The sequence below is a fragment of the Xenopus laevis genome, chromosome 7L (assembly GCF_017654675.1).
Source record: "Xenopus laevis strain J_2021 chromosome 7L, Xenopus_laevis_v10.1, whole genome shotgun sequence".
NCBI lineage: Eukaryota > Metazoa > Chordata > Amphibia > Anura > Pipidae > Xenopus > Xenopus laevis.
Window position 1 is genome coordinate 111,008,333 of NC_054383.1, and position 20,226 is coordinate 111,028,558.

At 38.6% G+C, this 20,226-nt stretch overlaps 1 pseudogene across 1 annotated transcript in view; it reads right to left on the minus strand.

Moving 5' to 3' along the window:
* Nucleotides 1–20,226, minus strand: part of LOC108696683 — a 58,955-nt pseudogene that overhangs the window by 8,119 nt on the left and 30,610 nt on the right. The window contains exons 9-24 of the transcript XR_005962503.1: nt 19,191–19,281; nt 17,873–18,000; nt 17,055–17,112; nt 14,985–15,137; nt 14,133–14,184; nt 13,744–13,874; nt 11,441–11,494; nt 10,915–11,097; nt 9,709–9,838; nt 9,522–9,614; nt 9,261–9,317; nt 6,240–6,387; nt 4,483–4,585; nt 1,987–2,067; nt 1,352–1,419; nt 1,123–1,271 (exon numbers count right to left, since the gene is read on the minus strand). The product of XR_005962503.1 is annotated as a C-Jun-amino-terminal kinase-interacting protein 4-like (transcript). The remainder of the gene's footprint in view (nt 1–1,122; nt 1,272–1,351; nt 1,420–1,986; nt 2,068–4,482; nt 4,586–6,239; nt 6,388–9,260; nt 9,318–9,521; nt 9,615–9,708; nt 9,839–10,914; nt 11,098–11,440; nt 11,495–13,743; nt 13,875–14,132; nt 14,185–14,984; nt 15,138–17,054; nt 17,113–17,872; nt 18,001–19,190; nt 19,282–20,226) is intronic.

Genomic DNA, 20,226 nt, shown 5'->3' on the forward strand with positions numbered 1-20,226 from the left:
AAACGATCGGATTACAACGAGGAGCAATGGGCTCCGATGGGTCGGTTGCCGGCAAAATTAAACCTTCCCGATCAATATCATGGCCAGATATTGATCGGGAAGACCCATCGGAAGACTCCATACACGGGCAGATAATTTGCCGAATTGGTTTAAAGGACCGATATCGGCAGCTTTATCTGCCCTTGTATGGGCCACCTTTAGACAAGCTTTTGTTGTCTTGAGTTCTACGGATTACCAGCTAAAGGTGGCCATACACGGAGAGATCCGCTCGTTTGGTGATGTCACCAAACGAGCGGATCTCTCCCCAATTTGCCCACCTTGAGGGAAGATATAAAGAATCCTTATTGGAAGCAAAACCAGCCTATTTTGCTAAAATGCCATATTTTATATACTGAACTTATTTCACCAGCCTAACGTTGCAGCTTCTCAATAGCAGCAATGATCCAGGACTTGTCACACGGGGTCACCATCTTGGAAAGTGTCTGTGACACTCACATGCTCAGTGGGCTCTGAGCAGCTGTTGAGAAGCTAAACTTAGGGGTCGTCACTAATTATCCAGCAGAAAATGAGGTTGGTCTGTAATATAAGCTGATGTTACAGGGCTGATTATTAAATTCTGATGCTAATTGCACTGGTTTTTGTGCTGCCGTGTAGTAATTATCTGTATTAATTACTAATCAGCCTTATATTGTGACATTTCTATTTTATGTGTACTGTATATTGTGAGTGGGTCCCTAAGCTCAGTAAGTGACAGCAGCACAGAGCATGTGCAGTGAATCAGCAGAAAAGAAGATGGGGAGCTATTGAGGCATCTTTGGAGACACAGATCTTTACTGTTAAATGGCTTGTGGTTGCCTTGGGCTGGTACAGAAGCACAAAACATAATGTACAACATTTCTAGCTACTTTTTAGTTAAGTTTTAGTTCTCCTTTAATGTCTACATGATTTTCTAGTAGACTTAAGGTATGAAGCTTGAAAGATCCGTTATCTGGAAAACCCCAGATCCCGAGCATTCTGGATAACAGGTCCAATACCTGTACTGTGAACAGTAGCTTTTACCAAGAGCTTTGTATCTTAGAACAACTGCATGGCATCCTCATTAGAATGCCTCACTGTATTCACCTTGATCTTAGCTGTCCGTGGGTCTACCACATAGATTCTGTTCCTGTAACCACACCAGACTTCATTCTGTACAGCCACACAACAGCGGATAGATTGCTGAGGTCTCCCAAACTCCGTTACTTTGGGGTTTTCCAGATCCCATTTCCTTTCTGGTAAGAAAACAAACTCCCATTATAACATTTTCAATTTCGGAAATCGCTTAAAGGGTATTACAGCTGAATGAACATACCGGCATTTCGATTGAATATTGCAAGTGTCCCATCTCCCAAGCTGGCAATAACACGGTCGCTGGCATATCTGATGGATGAGAAGAAGAGAAGTGATTATCTTCGAAAACCCAAAAAATGCATGGCATAAATGCCACTGAAAGGTCTTGTTTGAGGAATAGAACACGTTTCCCCACTTCAAAATAAACTGCTCCGAATTAGGTCCTACTTATTTCACTTGTGTTATGTACGTGAGCAAACCAATTACTACCTTTTGCATTAAAGCCAATTGCTGCTCTCAGAGTTTTGAAGGCAGGTAGAGAGAAGCAGAAGATCTTCTTGATCCTGCAGCTCAGACAAGTACAACTTCCACCTGAGTGCATTTTCATGGAACGGAGATTGGCACGAAACTGCCGGATTTTGCGATCTTATTTGAAAAATACACCCAGGCTTCTGCAGCTGAAATTTGTTTGCAAAACTCTTCATAATATCTACCCACTGCCCTGTAATGCAACTGCATTTGCTGCCTGCAACTAGTGCCTTTGATGTGGCTAGGTGACTTCTGAAACCCAGATATTTTAGAACATTATCTGCTAAAGTAGCCCATGACCACCTTCCACATATCTACCCCATTAAATACAAATGATAAAACACTTACGTAATACTATAGATAGCATCTTTTAGCTGAGTCTTCTGAATGCAGTTTCTCCAGCATGAATGTGCAGAATGCAGAAACAAGCTAAAAAGGGAAAGGAAAACATTTCAAGTACCAGCACTAGCTAAAAGAGATACTAACAGCAGAAATTAAACCTTTTTTACATCTATCATAACATTGTGTTTGCATGCTATCGCTAATTTTGCCATAAACATATTTGCAGATGCTTTTCAATTACCCATCTGATCCTCAAATGTTCCTCTATGAGGGGGCTGCCATATTTGAGCTTCAGTAGACAAATTGAAAAGGGACAGTCAGGTTGGTAAAATAGTCAGGTTTAGGAACTTCGTGTAATAATTAATTACAAAAACAGGCCTATCATTAAAAAATAATGAACATGAGCTATAGGTATCTTTTAATGTACGTTAATATTCTGAAGAATAATTTTTTTTGTGTCAGTATCACTTTAAGTAACTAAAATGCTGTGTTACAGCAGAATCCCCTTTGGAGGGTTAGGAATAGTGGATACCTTAGAAACACAGGCAGTCTAGCCAGTGGAGTTATAATAGCCCCATGGGGCTGCAGGGGTAGTAGGGCTGGGTGCCCCCACGGTAGTTATGCCACTATGTCTAGGGATGTTTTCTAGAACCAAATGGAAAAAATTGCGTTCGAGCATAAAAGGAGGTTAAGGTATGTATCCTGAAATGGCAGGCGTTGCCAGCATAATTGTACAGGGTTTAATAGGTGAACAACTGGATCACAGAAGCATTCTGACACGATTACCTCTTTTTTTTAGCCTTGTACTAAGTTCCTGTTCTTTCCCATTAGGAGCTCAAGTTAAAGTTAACAGGTATCTTTTAGAGCAGTACTGGAGTTAACTGGCCCCTGCATTGTTTACAACTCAATTTCAGACTTTATGCTCCTGTACTGTTCACACCTGAGACCCAGATTGAAAGTGCCCACATTGTTCACCTGTTTACATCTCATACAAACTGCTGGAAGGGCCCCTGCACTGTCACTTTATGTAGCACAGTATGAGCACAGTATGTTCATCTTATCTTATATCTGTCTCCTGCTCTATTCTACCTACCCTATGCAGAATATGAAAATATATATATATATATATATATATATATATACACACACACACAGGTATGGGACCTATTATCCAGAATGCTCAGCTTTCCGGATAACGGGTCTCTCCGTAATTTGGATCTTCCCAATTTAAGTCTACTAGAAAATCATGTAAACATTAAATACACCCAATAGGCTGGTTTTGCTTCCAATAAGGATTAATAATATCTTAGTTGGGATCAAGAACAAGGTACTGTTTTATTATTAGAGAAAAAGGAAATCATTTTTTAAAATTTGGATTATTTGATTGTAATGGAGTCTATGGGAGATGGCCTTTCCGTAATTCGGAACTTCGTGGATAATGGGTTTCCGGATAACGGATCCCATACCTGTATGTGTATATATATATATATATATATATATATATATATATATATATCTATATCTATATATATCTATATATCTATATCTATATCTATATATATCTATATCTATATATATCTCTCTATATATATATATCTCTCTATCTATCTAGATATATATCTATATCTATCTAGATATATATATATAGATATATATATATATATATCTATATATCTATATATCTATATATCTATATATCTATATATATATATATGTATATATGTATATATGTATATATATATATATATGTATATGTATATATATATGTATATATGTATATATATATATATATATATATATATATATATATGTATATATATATGTATATATGTATATATATATATATATATATATATATATATATATATGTATATATATGTATATATATATATATATATATATATATATATATATATATATATATATTGATAGAGATATATATACTGATACCCCAGTAGCTCCCCATCTTCTTTTCTGCCTATTCACCGCAGATGCTCTGTGCTATTGTTACTTACTGAGCTTAGAGACAGACTCAAAATATACAGTACACATAAAATATAAATGTCTCAATATAAGGCTTGTTAGTAATTAATCCAGATAATAACTACATGGCAGTAAATAAACCAATACAACTACCATTTTAATTTAATTATCAGCCTTGTAGCATCAGCTTATATTACAGGCCAACCTCATTTTCTGCTTGATAATTTGTGACGACCCGTAAGTTTAGCTTTTCAACAGCTGCTCAGAGCCCACTGAGCATGCGAGTGTTAAAATATGTAATTTTTAGCCATATTCATTTTAAGGGTTTAAAGCTTCCTCCTAATATATATAACAGAGTATATATATATATATATATATATATATATATATATATATATATATATATATATATATATATATATATATTTTTTTTTTTTTTTTTTGTAGGCACTGACAGGCACAAAGTCATTCCTATACTTGAGAGTGGCCCATTTGGTGGCTAGAATAAGGTTTGGTTACCTCCCTTCCTGTGTTCCAAGCCAAACAGTGGCTTCTTTGCTGCTTTGGAAACAGTCGTCTCCCTCTTCAGTTTGTGGTGTATCCAAATCATGCAGTCTGTAAGCTGGGAACAACAGGGGCAGTAGTCAGATACATAGGCCACTGTGGCTTCTGATTATGTTCTTACACGTACAGAATCTATTTATACCATATTACAGAAGCATCTCATCAAATGGATCTCAAGTACATTGTCTCAATTTGCAATCCTGGCCATCAGATTTGGCAGTAGTTTTTTGTAGTTTGATAGAGGTTACAATTTCTGGCAAAGTGGGAGACTTCCTGTTTTTTTTTTCTAAACCCCCAAATGTTCCTGAGAAGAAGCGACCTCCCCTAACTGTCCTTTACTTGCATTCTGGTTGTGTTAATGCAGTAACAGCCAGAAAAGTTGCATTTTATAATAATGCGATATATGATATTGGTGCATGCATGGCCACCCGAACAGTGTATTATGAAATAGTAAAAAGTATTTGTCATGCGCTTCTATTTGCAGAAACATAAATGGAAAGACATCGCTCAAACTCACTGGGGCTCATTTAACAAAACTGGGCAAATTTGCCCATGGGCTGTTATTTATCAACCAATCCGTGATTAGCTTTTTAAAGCCAGCTGCAAGAAGAACAATGAATACAACAATTTGATTGGTTGCTATAGGTAACAAACCATGGGCAAATTTGCCCAGTGTTGATAAATGAGCCCCACTGTTTTGTAGAAGATCCTACAGGCAAGGCCCGGAAGTAGAACAGGAACCAGGTGAAGGTGTCCCTTGGCGTACCATGCCTTGTAGCATAGAAGAGAGAAAATCGGAGGACCGCACACCAGATCATTTATTCATTCATGTCTTTATTCATCGAAATTAAAATACATGCATGGTATTGTGGGCCTGACACATTTCGGGTGCATATACCTATGACGAAGGGCGGAAGAACCCGAAGGGCGTCAGGCCCACAATGCCATGCGTGTATTTTAAAGGGATACTGTCATGGGAAAAACAATTTTTTTCAAAATGAATCAGTTAATAGTGCTACTCCAGCAGAATTCTGCATTGAAATCCATTTCTCAAAAGAGCAAACAGATTTTTTTATATTCAATTTTGAAATCTGACATGGGGCTAGACATTTTGTCAATTTCCCAGCTGCCCCAAGTCATGTGACTTGTGCTCTGATAAACTTCAATCACTCTTTACTGCTGTACTGCAAGTTGGAGTGATATCACTCCCCTCCCTTTTCCCCCCCAGCAGCCAAACAAAAGAACAATGGGAAGATAACCAGATAGCAGCTGCCTGGTAGATCTAAGAACAACACTCAATAGTAAAAACCCATGTCTCACTGAGACACATTCAGTTACATTGAGAAGGAAAAACAGCAGCCTGCCAGAAAGCATTCTCTCCTAAAGTGCAGGCACAAGTCACATGACCAGGGGCAGCGGGGAAATTGACAAAATGTTTAGCCCCATGTCAGATTTCAAAATTGAATATAAAAAAATCTGTTTGCTCTTTTGAGAAATGGATTTCAGTGCAGAATTCTGCAGGAGTAGCACTATTAACTGATGCGTTTTGAAAAAAAACATGTTTTCCGATGACAGGATCCCTTTAATGTTTGATAATTAAAGACACAGACATTTAAATGATCCCATGCACGGTCCTTTTTTTTCTTTTGTGTGCTTCTGAATGAATATTCCAAGACACTTCTTTACTGCAACAAAATAAGGAATGAGGGTACCTGGCACGCTGGTGACACAGAGTACATGAGTATTGGGGATGACAAATTGGTCCATGACATGGTTTCCAGAGCTGGCGTCGATCACCATCATCTCACTGGCCGAGTGGGTGCCTGAGCAGATCCACACTAAGCTGGGTATGCGGTCATTCTGTTATAAAGGGAAGACATCAAGCATTAGAATTATTTGGCACCATTTCAAGCAAGGGAAGGGCAACCTGCATCACACCTGCAACTGTCTGACATGTATTTGGGGAAAGGTAACGTGTGCGTTTCACATGCATGTCAATGCAGTAAGCAGATTTCAATAAAAAAAACTTTCAATTAAGGTTTACAGTCTTCAAGAAGCACATATATCAGTTCTCCATAGACCTCTTTATCAGTTTATTATTTCTGGAACTCTTCGGAGCAGCACAGATTCACCGGTACTCCACTGAGGACTGGCAGAAACTCTCCACCTGGAGCATTAAAACTATGCCGTGCTATATAACATGGCACATGAATCATTTTTAAAAATGCTGTGTTAAAACTAGAATTTTGCAATTTAATCAAGAATGCTTTTCCAAAAAAAGAAGAGGGCACATACTGTACACTGTAACAGGAAACCCGTTATCCAGAAAGCTCCGGAGACTCTCATAGACTCCATTTCTTTCAAATAATTACAATTTTTAAAAATGATTCCTGTAATAATAATACGGTACCTTGTACATGATCTAAACTAAAGTATAAACAAGCCTATTGGGTTTATTTAAGGTTTACATACTGTAGACTTATGGTGTGAAGATCCATTATCCGGAACACCCCAGGTCCCGAACATTCTGGATAACAGGTCCTATACCTGTATATGAATTGCACCCATAGACAAAAACACTCTTGGGTGCATTAATGACAGCTTTGTATCCATACAATCCATCTTAAATGTAATAAATAAATTATATTAATTGTTGGAACTTAAATAAAGACCAAGGGACTGCTCAGCACCAAGAGACAGTTTACCATATACACCACTACAAAAGGGCAAGCAATTTCCCATGTGAACTTGCTTCCAAACTATAACATGTTCCCAGAAAACTGACCACTAAAACAGTTCTGCCTCTCCAGTAATAAGTCCTACTAGGAGCATCTTGCCACCTGACCCCACAACATCAGGCCTGTCCTACCTCCCCAGAAACATGTCTATCAGTCAGGTACATAAAAAAAAATTAAACAAAATGTCCTCACAGTGTCAATAATATAGGTTTCAAGCAGAAGTCCTCTAAAATGGTACTTTATGCCCTCTTAACATTTCCCATTCTAAGGATGGGTGATGATGGCTAAAGTCTCAGTTTAAAGGAAATGTAAACCATCAAAACAAACAAATGAAATGTAAAATGATCAGAGGGCTCTTATTAACATTTTTGCATTGTACAGGTTTGGGATCTATTATCCAAAATGCTTGGGACCTGGGGTTTTCCGAATAACGGATCCGTCCGTAATATATTTTTTGCTTCCAATAAGGATTAATTATAATTTGGTTGGGATCGGGTACAAGCTACTGTTTTATTATTACAGAGAAAAAGTACATTTTTAAAAATTAGTATCATTTAGATAAAATCTAATGAGTCTATGGGACTATGAGATGGAATTTCTGTAATTCAGAGCTTTCTGGCCCCATACCAGTATTTGAAAAAACAGCACCACCTGCTGTTCATTTTTGCAAACTGGACAAAGTGAGTAGAAAATGAAGTTTGTACCAAAAGAAGAAAAGAAATCGTTGTTATTTTGCGAGTCCTTGGGCTAGGGACATATGTAATGTATATGGGGCCCATGGAGAAACGCAGGCTAAGAATCCGCTCCTCTGTTGTTCCATGTGTTGCATCCGATACATTGCTTCCACTCGGGGACAAATTCCATCATGTCTGCCTGCACCAGTGTGGAGCCAATGTATTCGGGTCCCGGCACATCAACAACAGAAGAGCGGAATTCAGAGGAGCGGATTCTTGGCTTGCGTAGAAACCACTACATCAGTCCCTAGCTTTGTACTTCAAGAGACAACTACCTCTTTTACTTTTTTAAGTAAGTGACATAAGTAAACTGTTGTTGGACTAGAACAACGGCATCCCAGGGACAACTTTGGGTTCACATTGGCTTATATCAGGAGCTCAAAGGGAGTCTAGTAATTGAACAGCTATTTAAATGAAGGGGCAGCCCTAGGGGTCATGCGCCCATAATATATCATATATACCTGGCAATATGTGAGCAGCTGAATGATACATCATTTAGTATTCTGAAGGTTTTAAAGATAAATTATGTATAACAGTAGCAGCAATATGCACTGCTGAACCTTAGTAAACGAATCCCACACCTGTGACAGGTACTTACAAAGACAGCAAACTGAAATCTATCCTGCTGGGGGTCATATGATTTAAGTGATTTACCAGAACACTGAATATATCAGCAGTTGATGTCCTGGGGAATTACTCAAGACAGCTACTGAACAAAAAGCTGCAAGAAAATAAAACACGAAGACCAAATGCAGATTGACTCAGAATACTGCCTACATCATACTTAAAGTTAATTTAAACTTTAATAAGTTCTTCTGTAGCAGAGGAGATGCACGGTCTGCAAAGGAACCCAATTTGTGTGTGCAGATCTGACTGTGCATACATAACCAAAATCCCTCACTTTTGTGTTAGAAGGAGAAAAAAAAGCTATATACAGCCTTTACGAACATATAATTGCATTATTTATTTCAGAAGTTTCTTATGATTAGACCACTTACAATTGTGTTTCATTTGTTATTGTTATAGTGGTATTCCAACAGAGACAGGCTTCTAATTATTATAATATAATATTTACTATTTTTGTTTTATCTAGGACAGTAGGGCAAAAATGTAAAAAGGCAGAATTTTATGCAATCCACATATGCCAACAGAGAGAAGTCTTGCTAAGACACCGTTAACCATCTCTAACTACTTAAATCCCATAGAGTAAATAAACAAACGGAAAACATCAGTTTATTCACGTTCTTTATATACAACTTACATTTTTATTTGCTGCGCTTGAGGTGTCCAAGGGATCAATTCCAGTCGCACACCAGAGCTGCATGAATGAATTTTAGAAGGATGAATTAAAATTGATATGAAATGCTTATAGGCATACTGTATAGTGGACAGAAAAGTGCCAGAGGGATAAAGAACAGAAGCTAAAGAGAAAGAGGTAAACATTACACTCTAAAAAGCAATTTGGAATAAGAGATCGGTTGTGTGGAATTAAGCATTTGTTATTGTGTACATATATACCCACTTTTGTGCTTGGATCCTTCTGGTCTAGCAGGCGAAGCTGCACTAACACAGGGAAACCTTTCATTTCATTTTCAGCTGTTCCTTGAGGGTCACTCTGAAACATGTACGTATTGGTATCACACCATGAAAACAATGCACATATCATTGCACCAATCTATCTTTCTTGTGTATCATCAATAAAAACATACCTTTTTGCCCACTGAAGGAGGCAGGCTCCAGCCATGAAGCTGAGCTTTTCCATGCTCACTCCAGATGTGAGAACGTATTTGTCGATAAAGCTTATATTTTTTCCCTCGAGCTGAAACGGTATCGGCACCACTGTGCAGGAAAATATGAAAAGAGGCGAGGATGCCTTTTAAAAAAAAATGCATCTATAGTAACACTTTTGGCCTTAGTCTAGTAATCCATTAAAGGAGAAACAAACCCTTTACCCCTACCCCCCCACGTAGACTCCCCCTCCCTACTCCACCCCAGCCTAGCTGCCCCCAGGAGCAGAGTCGGTGCAGAGTCACAGCATTGGAGTTCACCGGAGCCATCTTCTGGGTCTTCGGTAAGCTGTGACGGAGACCGGCGAAGCGGGCACATGCGCAGTTGGAACAATTAACCAGTTTGCGACAACTGCGCTTGTGCCGAAATGGACGGAAATTGCCGAAGCGCCGGAAGAAGACACAAAAGATGGCTGCGGTGAAATCCGATTCTGTGACTCTGCACCGAGGGGAAAGTAAAAAGTTAGGGGTATATCCCCAGGGGGCAGCTAGGCTGGGGGGGGGAGGAGGGAGGGGGTCTACATGGGGGGGGGGTAGGGTTTTTTTGGTAAAGGGTATGTTTCGCCTTTAAGATAATAAACTAGAGCCTAAAAACACAACTGCTACCAGACAGGGAAAATGTAAGGAACCCCCAGAGTAGTTTTGAATGAGAACCATGTTATTTTTCTTCTATCTATCTTCTCTGCGGTCTCAGGCTGGGTGTGCATGCAGAGTAGAGTGAAAAACTACTTTCCCTACTAAGTTCAGCTTTTCACTCTACTGCAAATGCACACTTGGACCAGAATGTAGACGATCCAGAAAAAAAATAAAAGAAGGTGGTTGCTTTGTGCTTCTACAGTATTATCCTGGGACAGCTCAGTTTTTAGTGAACAGGAGAATCAGCCTGGGGTCTAAAATAAACTGTTATCATCCCTGTGTGGTGCCTAACATTTTGGCACCCGAGTGATTCTACTTTTTCTTCTACTTTAAATGTCATACATATGTGTATACTTAGCAGATCATTATAAGTATTAGTGCTATGCAACAGGTCACAGTACATTACAACACTGATCTTATATCATACAGTTCCTATTGTAATAAGCAATAAGGGCTTCTGGCAATGTTAGTTAATACTGTGGGTGTACTCACTCTGTATGTGAGGTACTGTGTGCATGAAAACTCATAGACTGACTTTGGGCATTAAAGCTTCCCCGACCATCTTGGTACATTACAGTAGAGGGTGACCGAACCCTGTCTGAAGCGGGATGAGATGTTGCAGTTCCCGCAACTTTTCCTTGTGGTCCTCCAGAGGAGCTGAATAATCTGTCAAAGCTGAATATATGGAGAAGGAATTTGCGGTTAATGAAAGGAAAGCATTCTATAATATACTCTTACTGTAGAGGCAAGGTAATACAGCCTACAAATGTATGTGCTTGCTGAAAATAGACGCTATTTATGGGTAGGTTTTATTTTACAGGGGCCATCTGCCCAAGAACTGCTTTTTGCATAATGAAAGAAAACTTTCCAATATACAGACATTGCTATTTTTCAATGGTTCTTGAAAACGTAATTGCAGCCGAAAGCAGTGTTTGCTTATACCATTCTGCTCCAGCAGAATGTAACAGGAGTCCCGTCCTGAGAGAAGGGAAATTTATGTCAGTTTAAATACACTTACACTTTCCAGAAGGAAGATTTTTTCATCTGCACAGCTTGGACATCTTTTGAAGCACTGGGTATAATGAAAAAAAACAAAAAAAACAAACATATTACTTCATTAAGTAAAGAGATCCATATTGGTAATGGAGGTACAAATTAAAACACCTATAATTACCCTATAGCAGCCTATGAAGCCTATGAACCTGCTGCAGTGTTAGAGGAAACAAAAGGAAGTCCCTGCACGCATGCAAACAATATACATACATGACTAAAGTGAACACAGGGTCCCATATCTGCAAGGCAGTACCTTGCTGCATTTTAATGCTGTTATTCTTTATTAATGAAATCTATGAAAACAGAGGGGGTACATCAGCATTCTGAAATCGTGAACGGATTAGTATTTTATACTCAACATTTCAATTGTGTTGAAATGTTAAACTTATTTAAAAGTTAAATAAGTTAAAGTTATTTTTCTTTTATTCGCATTTGTTGCTGGCAACGTTTAAAAAGCATCTTGTGTTGCAGATTATATTATATCCCCAGACTATCATGCTAAAGATAAGAGAGATAAAAACTGTGAATACTGGAGTTGAAATGGAAAAAAGTCAGCATTTTTATTTGCAAACATTAGACCAGGGGTAGGCAACCCGTGGTTCCGGTCTTTTAGCTTTGCCTGTTACAGCCCTCGCACCTGCTGGCGGCTTCTTGAGTGTGCGACCGTGGTAAGCTAACAGTTAGCTTACTTCGGTCACACACTCAGGAAGCCGCCAGCAGGCACGAGGCCTGTATAGACGTCCCAAGAGTGACAGGCAAGACCGTGCCGCAGTAAGACTTAAGCTGGCCATAGATGTTGAGATTTTTAAAAGATCAGATCCTGATCGTGAGACCACGATCTTCTCAGAACGATCGTACGATCGTACGAATCTACCATCAACTAAAAAGACCAATTTACCAGGAAAACAAAGGGGAGCTGCCTGCTTGGCCCTGCAAACATAGAGAGATTGCACTGGGACCGACAAAGATTTTTTGACCTGGCCGATCAATTTCCCGACAGATGTCGGACGAAAAATCGTAAGATGTACGATCGTTCGAATACCACTAACCGCACGATAATTTCGAAGGATCGGTCGGGCTTCCCTAAAATCGGTCGTTCGGCAAGAAGAATCGTCGCATCTATGGGGACCTTAACCGCAGTCATTGAATAATATGGCCCCCTCTCACACCCTGGCCTTCAAAGGTAGATGCCTGGTGCACGGTGTTGGAGGGATCGGCACACTCCCAAGCAATCAATTACAAGAATACACTGGCACTAACGGCAGGTTCAAGCAGGGAGATCCCCTTGCGTGTTTATTTGCAGAAATGCAAATGCAATGTTTCGGGGCTATACCCCTTTGTCAAGCATTGCTTGAATATTTGAATATTTAAAAGGGAACTATCGCCACATTGAAAATGTAATATAAGCTCCATCACACTGAAATAAGCAACTTTCTAAATTCAACCAATTAAATATTCTGCATCATTTCTGAAATAATCAAGTTTATCCTCACTATCCCTCTCTCTGTACCATTCTTTCTTCATGCAGGAGTATAGGGGGCTTCCTTTCCTAGCTGATGTATTAGAGCTCAGTCAGACAACTGATTCCAGTACAAACAAAATAACTACCTTTTGCACAAATTCTGCATGTAGAGAGACATGATGTCTGGTGATTTTAAATAGTGAGCTCTAATACATCTTTTAGGCAAAAGGAACCCCCTAAAAAATATATTGGCTCTATATGTCAATGCCAACTCCTGCATGAAGAGCTGCCCCTGGTCATGTGACTTGTGCCTGCACTTTAGGAGAGAAATGCTTTCTGGCAGGCTGCTGTTTTTCCTTCTCAATGTAACTGAATGTGTCTCAGTGGGACATGGGTTTTTACTATTTAGTGCTGTTCTTAGATCTACCAGGCAGCTGTTATCTTGTGTAAGGGAGCTGTTATCTGGTTACCTTCCCATTGTTCTTTTGTTTGGCTGCTGGGGGGGTAAGGAAGTTTATTGAAGTTTATCAGAGCACAAGTCACATGACTTGGGGCAGCTGGGAAATTGACAATATGTCTAGCCCCATGTCAGATTTCAAAATTGAATATAACAAAATCTGTTTGCTCTTTTGAGAAATGGATTTCAGTGCAGAATGCTGCTGGCACAGCACTATTAACTGATTCATTTTGAAAAAAATGTTTTTTCCCATGACAGTATCCCTTTAAGAAAAGATACAACTTTCTTACTGCCCGTGGCCCAACAATACCTATGTAACTGTAACTCTGAACACGGGGGACACACTCACCGCAGCATTTCTGTTCTGCGCACTGCATCCTGAAGTTCCATCAGCTTCTCCTTATATTGGTTCCTTTCCATGAGCACTCGTGCCATTTCTGCTCTAGTGAAACGCTTCCTCTGTGCTGCGGGGACATCTACCTTGGGAGCACAAACAATTTTTTTTTAAGAACAACAGATGTGTAGTAGAAGTCATTTGGAGGTTTTTCTTCTTCAAAACTTATAATTCTAAAGGGCACTAGGAACATGCCAGGATGCATCTCAATGTGCACCCTGTAGGCAACTTGCAAGAGGGCAGACTTACAAGGCTCTGTGCACTGGGATCTAGTCATGGTGTTTAGAACTGTTTTAAGAAATCTATGGCCTATGACTGGAGTAGCCTTGAGTATTAAATGGTACCTCTGCATCTTCGCTGCTCATTTTCCTGGCTTCATCCAGCTCAAGTCGACTCCTTAAACATAAAAATAGAAAATAAATAAATACAATGATAAATCTCCCCCAAAACAAGACAGAGAGACAACTGATTAGGCCGCATAAGCCAAACAAAATTCATTAGCAATAGAACACAGCTTCACAGACAGTAGAAACAGATAAATGCAGGAAGGTAGACAGGTGTTCTGAGTACTTTATTATAGCAACCGCTACAACAAATGCCAATGGTAGGGTGCAGGACTGACTACTGTTCACTTATTTCATTATCAACACTCTGACTGCCGAAGCCTCTTTGTAAAGTCTGTAATGAAGCTAAAACTCAATATAATATAACCAGCAAAATGTAAACTCCAGGGCAAGGCACTTGTGTTTCTGTCAGTTGAATCCCATATATGTATTATTGTTGTGCAATAATACATATTATTATGATATATAATAATTACAAAATCAGCAATATCTCAAGCCCTGTTGGCTCTTCATGTGCATCTGTAGAAGCCAATGTAGTCCTGAATACTGCAGTATTGTGACCCGTGACATTCCAGTATCAAATTGTCATTTGTTAATCCATTAATAAAGGCAGCAATTCCATCTGACGAATACTGACATTCCAATCTGACTAATTCAATAGTGTCAGTTCCAGCCCAACTACAGGCTGATCCAATTAATAGAATACTTCTCTGTAACATTAGATATTACATAAATAATTTAGCCCTTTATTCCGATATTCTTTTCAGGTCTGCTGCATGCCAACAGTCCTTCCTATGCCAGTATTAAGGGTAGAAGTCATTCAAATAGATAAGTGGGATATTTCCTGCTCACCTCTGCAAGTCCTGTTCAGTCTCCCGTAGCCTGGACTCACAGCGACTCAAACTTTGAGTAAGACTTTCATTCTCGTGCTTTAATGCCTCTCTCTCTACTGTCAGCTCTTCTACTCGTGCAATGAGGCTCTTTCTAGCCATGTCTATTTCAGTTCTAGAGGGGAAGAAAGTTTAAAGCATGTACATAAAATGTGTTCAATTCTTTAATTAGGCTATAAATGTCTTAGTGGAGTTTAAAAGCACCTGTTTTAATTGTGTTTGACAACACAATTTAAAGGAGAATAATCATAAACTTACATATTGCCCATTACATGTCACCCCTGCTCTCTGGTTCACTCTCAGATGGTATCATTTTCTCAAAGATTATGGGGCATATTTATCAGAGTGAAGTTAGAGATCACCGCAGTCTACTTGAGTGTAATTCAAGCCAATCTCGATTCATTTCTGTAGCATTTTTAAAGGCATTTTATCAAATGGTGAACCTTCACTTTTACCGATTGATAAATACTCGTTTAAAAATCCCATAGAAATGAATGGAGAGTGGTGGAATTTTATACTAGTGGACTGTGGTGATCTCCAACTTCACGCTTTGATAAATAGGCCCCAATGTCTTTCCCTGTATCAGTGCATAAACGGTCAGCTTTCTCCTCAGCCTGCATCTTGGCCACTTCATTTCTCAAAGTGATCAGGCAGAGATTGTGACCATGAAGAAGGCTTCCAATGTCTGCAATTATAACACACCTGGCTACCATGATGTTAACGTGTAACAAACTTAAATCAAACAGAGTTTTTGTGACTCAAGACAAGACCAATAATGCTACATTATAACTTTTTCCTTCTGCTTCGCTTCATATGCAGTGACATTTATTCCTTTATTTGTTAGTTGATGATGTCAGAGAGTGAGAAATATAAGGATATTTTTCACTGAATTTTTGGTCTCCCTCCACACAAACATCCCTGAATTCTCTTAACAATATAAAATTTCTTAAGACTTTTTTCTTTATTTCTTGGTGATATGGAATTTCCCATTATCAAGTGTGCATTTCCTTTTATATTCTGCAGGTTGCTATTTTAATCAACAAGAATTGCCTGTTGAACCATATTTAGTCTACAGCTGGCCATAGATGTTGAGATTTTTAAAAGACCAGATCTTCTCTTAGAGACCACGATCTTCTCGGAACGATTGTACGATCGTACGAATTTACCATCAACTAAAAAAAGACCAATTTGCCAGGGAAAACAAAGGGTAGCTGCCTGCTTGGCCCTGCAAACATAGATAGATTGCACTGGGACCGACAAAGGTTTTTTGACCTGGCCGATCAATTTCCTGACAGATGTCATAAGATGTACGATCGTTCGAATCCCACTAACCGCACGATAATTTCGAAGGATTGGTCGGGCTTCCCTAAAATCGGTCGTTCGGCAAGAGATATCTTTGCGTCTATGGGGACCTTAAATCTGCAATCATTTTACAAATGTAACACAGCAACATAAATATGTTGCAATTCTTCAGTTGTCTGTTATGATATAAATGATCACACGCTATACAACAGATAAAGTAATCAACCTATACTTGTTCGTAAATCTGTTGTAAATCTCATTTCTGTTAGGAAAACAATTTCATATTCATGTTAAAGTGATACTGAAATCTTTCTATGACTATAAGGAACATGTCACTGTTACTGATCATGCAGCACTGCACTGTCCCATTCTCTCAAAAGTGCCCTTCAGCCAAAATCAGCCGAACAACAGTTACCAGCTCTTGTAACAGCATTATGTAGAGATAGTGGCTTACTTTGGCTACAGGCAGGGCTGGGAGCAGTATGATCTCTCCATAGGCCAGAGTGTAAATTAGGATCAAGCAGTCACCAGACTCAAATGACACTGAGCTCTTTACACTCAGGCAACTTTAGCCTGGTCAAAGAGGGTATGTGCTGCTGGGCTAGGGGGCAACTTAGAGGCACTTTTCATAGAAATTAATGGCAAAGTAGTAGTAGTTTTAGAAATGTGTCATGTGCAATGCATCAGCCACGTACATTAGGGCTGGCACAATTCAAACTTGCAATCTTACTGTGCATCTCTTAGCTGAGTGTTTTCCATCATAAGAGCCTCTACTGGATTACCAATGCCTGAAAGAGAAGAATATATTTGGTATTAGAAAGAAAAATGCTATCTTATATCCACATGAATCAGTTAAATTTATAACGTCATAATTAGTGATGAGCGAATTTATTCGCCATCCATGGATTCACAGCAAAATTCTGAATTTCACCATGTGCAAATTTTTTTTTGCTAAATTGGCAGAGAAATTAAAGACCATAAGAAAAAAACGCCCATTGACAAGAGTCCGCCATCACAAAAAACGCCCATTGACTTTAACGCATTATTACACAGGTCTGCCCTAACAAAAAACGGCATTTTTTGTATTAGGACAAAAAAGTCGCCATAAGTAAAAACGCCCGTTGACGTATTTGGAGCGAGAAAAATTGTTGCACGCGTAAATATTTTTGCGAGTAAAAACACCCATTGTCTTCAATGAGTTTAGCAAAATTTTCAGTTTCTTCCACAGTTTCACAAATATTTCAGCGAAGCTAAACGGGACAGATATATTATCCCACGGTACCAGCACTCCATACGCGGTGAAGCCAGTGGTGCACGATCAAAAATGTATGTATATAGTAAGAAGGATCAGCACTCACTGTGTTGAAGAAAAAAATAGTTTTTTATTGTCAAGTGATATACATCTTTATCCAGGATAAAGATGTATATCACTTGACAATAAAAGACTATTTTTTTCTTCAACACTGAGTGCTGATCCTTCTTACTATATATATATATATATATCTATATCTATATCTATATATATACACACACAAACACCGCAGTCACCTGACATGTCAGCGCCCTCATCCACATCTGAAATGAACTCTGGACTTGTCTTGTAAAATTCATCAAAGAGAGAGTCATTGTTGCGCTGTGCTTCTTCCTGTTCCTCGGCAGGCTGGGATAATGGGATGCTGAAAAGAGACAGAGTACAGTGTCATGCCTTAGTTCATTTGTATTTCATTAGCAACCTCTTGAAATAGCTCCCAGTGCCAGAGATATCAATTTCTCCTATCAGAGCCCGGTATAGCGGTAGAGTGGTGCTTCTCTCATGTAGCACCTCACATGAAGCGAATGCGGAATAAGGTGCATTGAGGGGTGAAAACCCTGTTCATTTGTGAGTCTACATATTTAGGGATATTAGGGGTGGCAAATGCAGTCACCAAAGTCCGAACTGAGCTCCATGAGCTATGACTCTGTAATCTAAGGTACTGGAAGAACTCGCATATAGATCATGAATGACACTGATAATAGCATGTATTTTTTCCCGGATAACAGACTGAGTCTGAGGGCCATAAGCATAGCAACTACCACTGACTACAATCGTTGGCAATAGGTTAGGAATTCTTGGCATTTTTTGTCTCATGTCAGCATGTATCCCCTGTGATAAACACAGGCACTATAAGTTCCTTGTGTGGCTCCAATTCATCTCTTTGTCGGCTGCCCTTAACTAGTTTCCCTATCATCTAAACAACCAATTAGTGGTTGACTACCTAACCATTTATTTCTTTATGAGTTTTGGTCTAAATGCCTCCCTACACAGAATTCACATTGTTATCGTATCAGTTTAATAATACCTTGTCTAATTGTACCCTGCTAGTTATTCAGATCCTTGATCACTTCTCTCATTTTACTAAATAACACAATCCTACATTCAAAATTTGTGCTCGGTGATATTTTTTTATTTTAAAGCAACACTGTCTTATATGAAAATGAATAAATACAATTAAAGTAAAATATGCTTTTTGTATTAAATCTCCAAATGTTAATATTTTGAGCAGCTCCAGTAGGACAGCTGTTATAAAATGTATTTTGCATGGAATGCAGATTATGAACATATCGGATCTTGACCCTTTACTTAGATGTATTAAAAATAGGTTTGGCAGATGTAATTCTGCTTTCTACTTGCTACTCTGTGTTGCTTCCCTTCTATTTTGGAAACTCTCTGCCCTCTCTACATACAGTATATAAAAATATATATATATTCAGTCCTTTATATGTTCAATATCTACAGCTCCACAGACTGTGTGGGTGTTTTATACAATATATACAGAAGTACACGTCAGATTAATGAATGAATCAGCGGAACTGCATAACGCCTTACCTTGCCTCAAACAGATCTGGGTTGAGCTTTAATTCAGGAGTGGAATTAATGATGTCATCAACCACAGTCTGGATCTCCTGCTTTGTAGAGTCTGCACAGAACACACACATATCACACTGCAAATGACTGTCTGAGCCAACAACTTAAAGGGGTTGTTCACCTTTAAATTTGCTTTTAGTATGATGTGCAATTGGTTTTCATTTTTTATTATTTCTGGTTTTTGAGTTTTTTTAAAAATTTCAGCAGCTATGTAGTTTGCGATTTCAGCAATATGGTTGCTAGGGTCCAAATTACCCTAGCAACCATACATTGATTTGAATAAGAGACAGGAATACGAACAGGAGAGGGTCTGAACAGAACGACAAGTAATAAAAAGTAGCAATAGCAATACATTTGTAGCTTTACAGAGCATTTGTTGTTTAGATGGGGTCAGTGACCCCCATTTGAAAGCTGAAAGCTGGAAAGAATCAGAAGAAATAGGCAATACATTTTAAACCTATAAAAAATAAATAATGAAGACCAATTGAAAGGTTGCTTAGAATTGGCCATTCTATAACAAACTAAAAATTAACTGAATTGTGAACAACCACTTTAATCAGCATTATCTATGTACAATAGAATATATGTTTGTGGCATAACAAAGGCTACTCCCAAATTGTCATGGGTTCTTGCCCGTGTATTAAAATGCAGTAAATAGCCCCATATAACTTAGATAAACGTCGGTACTCCTTGACCAAAATTCTAAATTATTATACCTATAATCCAGAATGCTCAGACCTGGGGTTTTCCAGATAATGGATCTTTCTATAATTTGGGTCTTTATGCCTTAAGTGTACTAGAAATTCATTTGAACATTAAATAAACCCAATGGGCTGGTTTTGCTTCCAATAAGGATTAATTATATCTTAGTTGGGATCAAGTACAAGCTACTGTTTTATTATTACAGAGAAAAAGGAAATCATTTTTAAAAAATTTGGATTATTTAGATAAAATGGAGTCTATGGGAGACAGCCATTCCGTAATTCTGAGCTTTCTG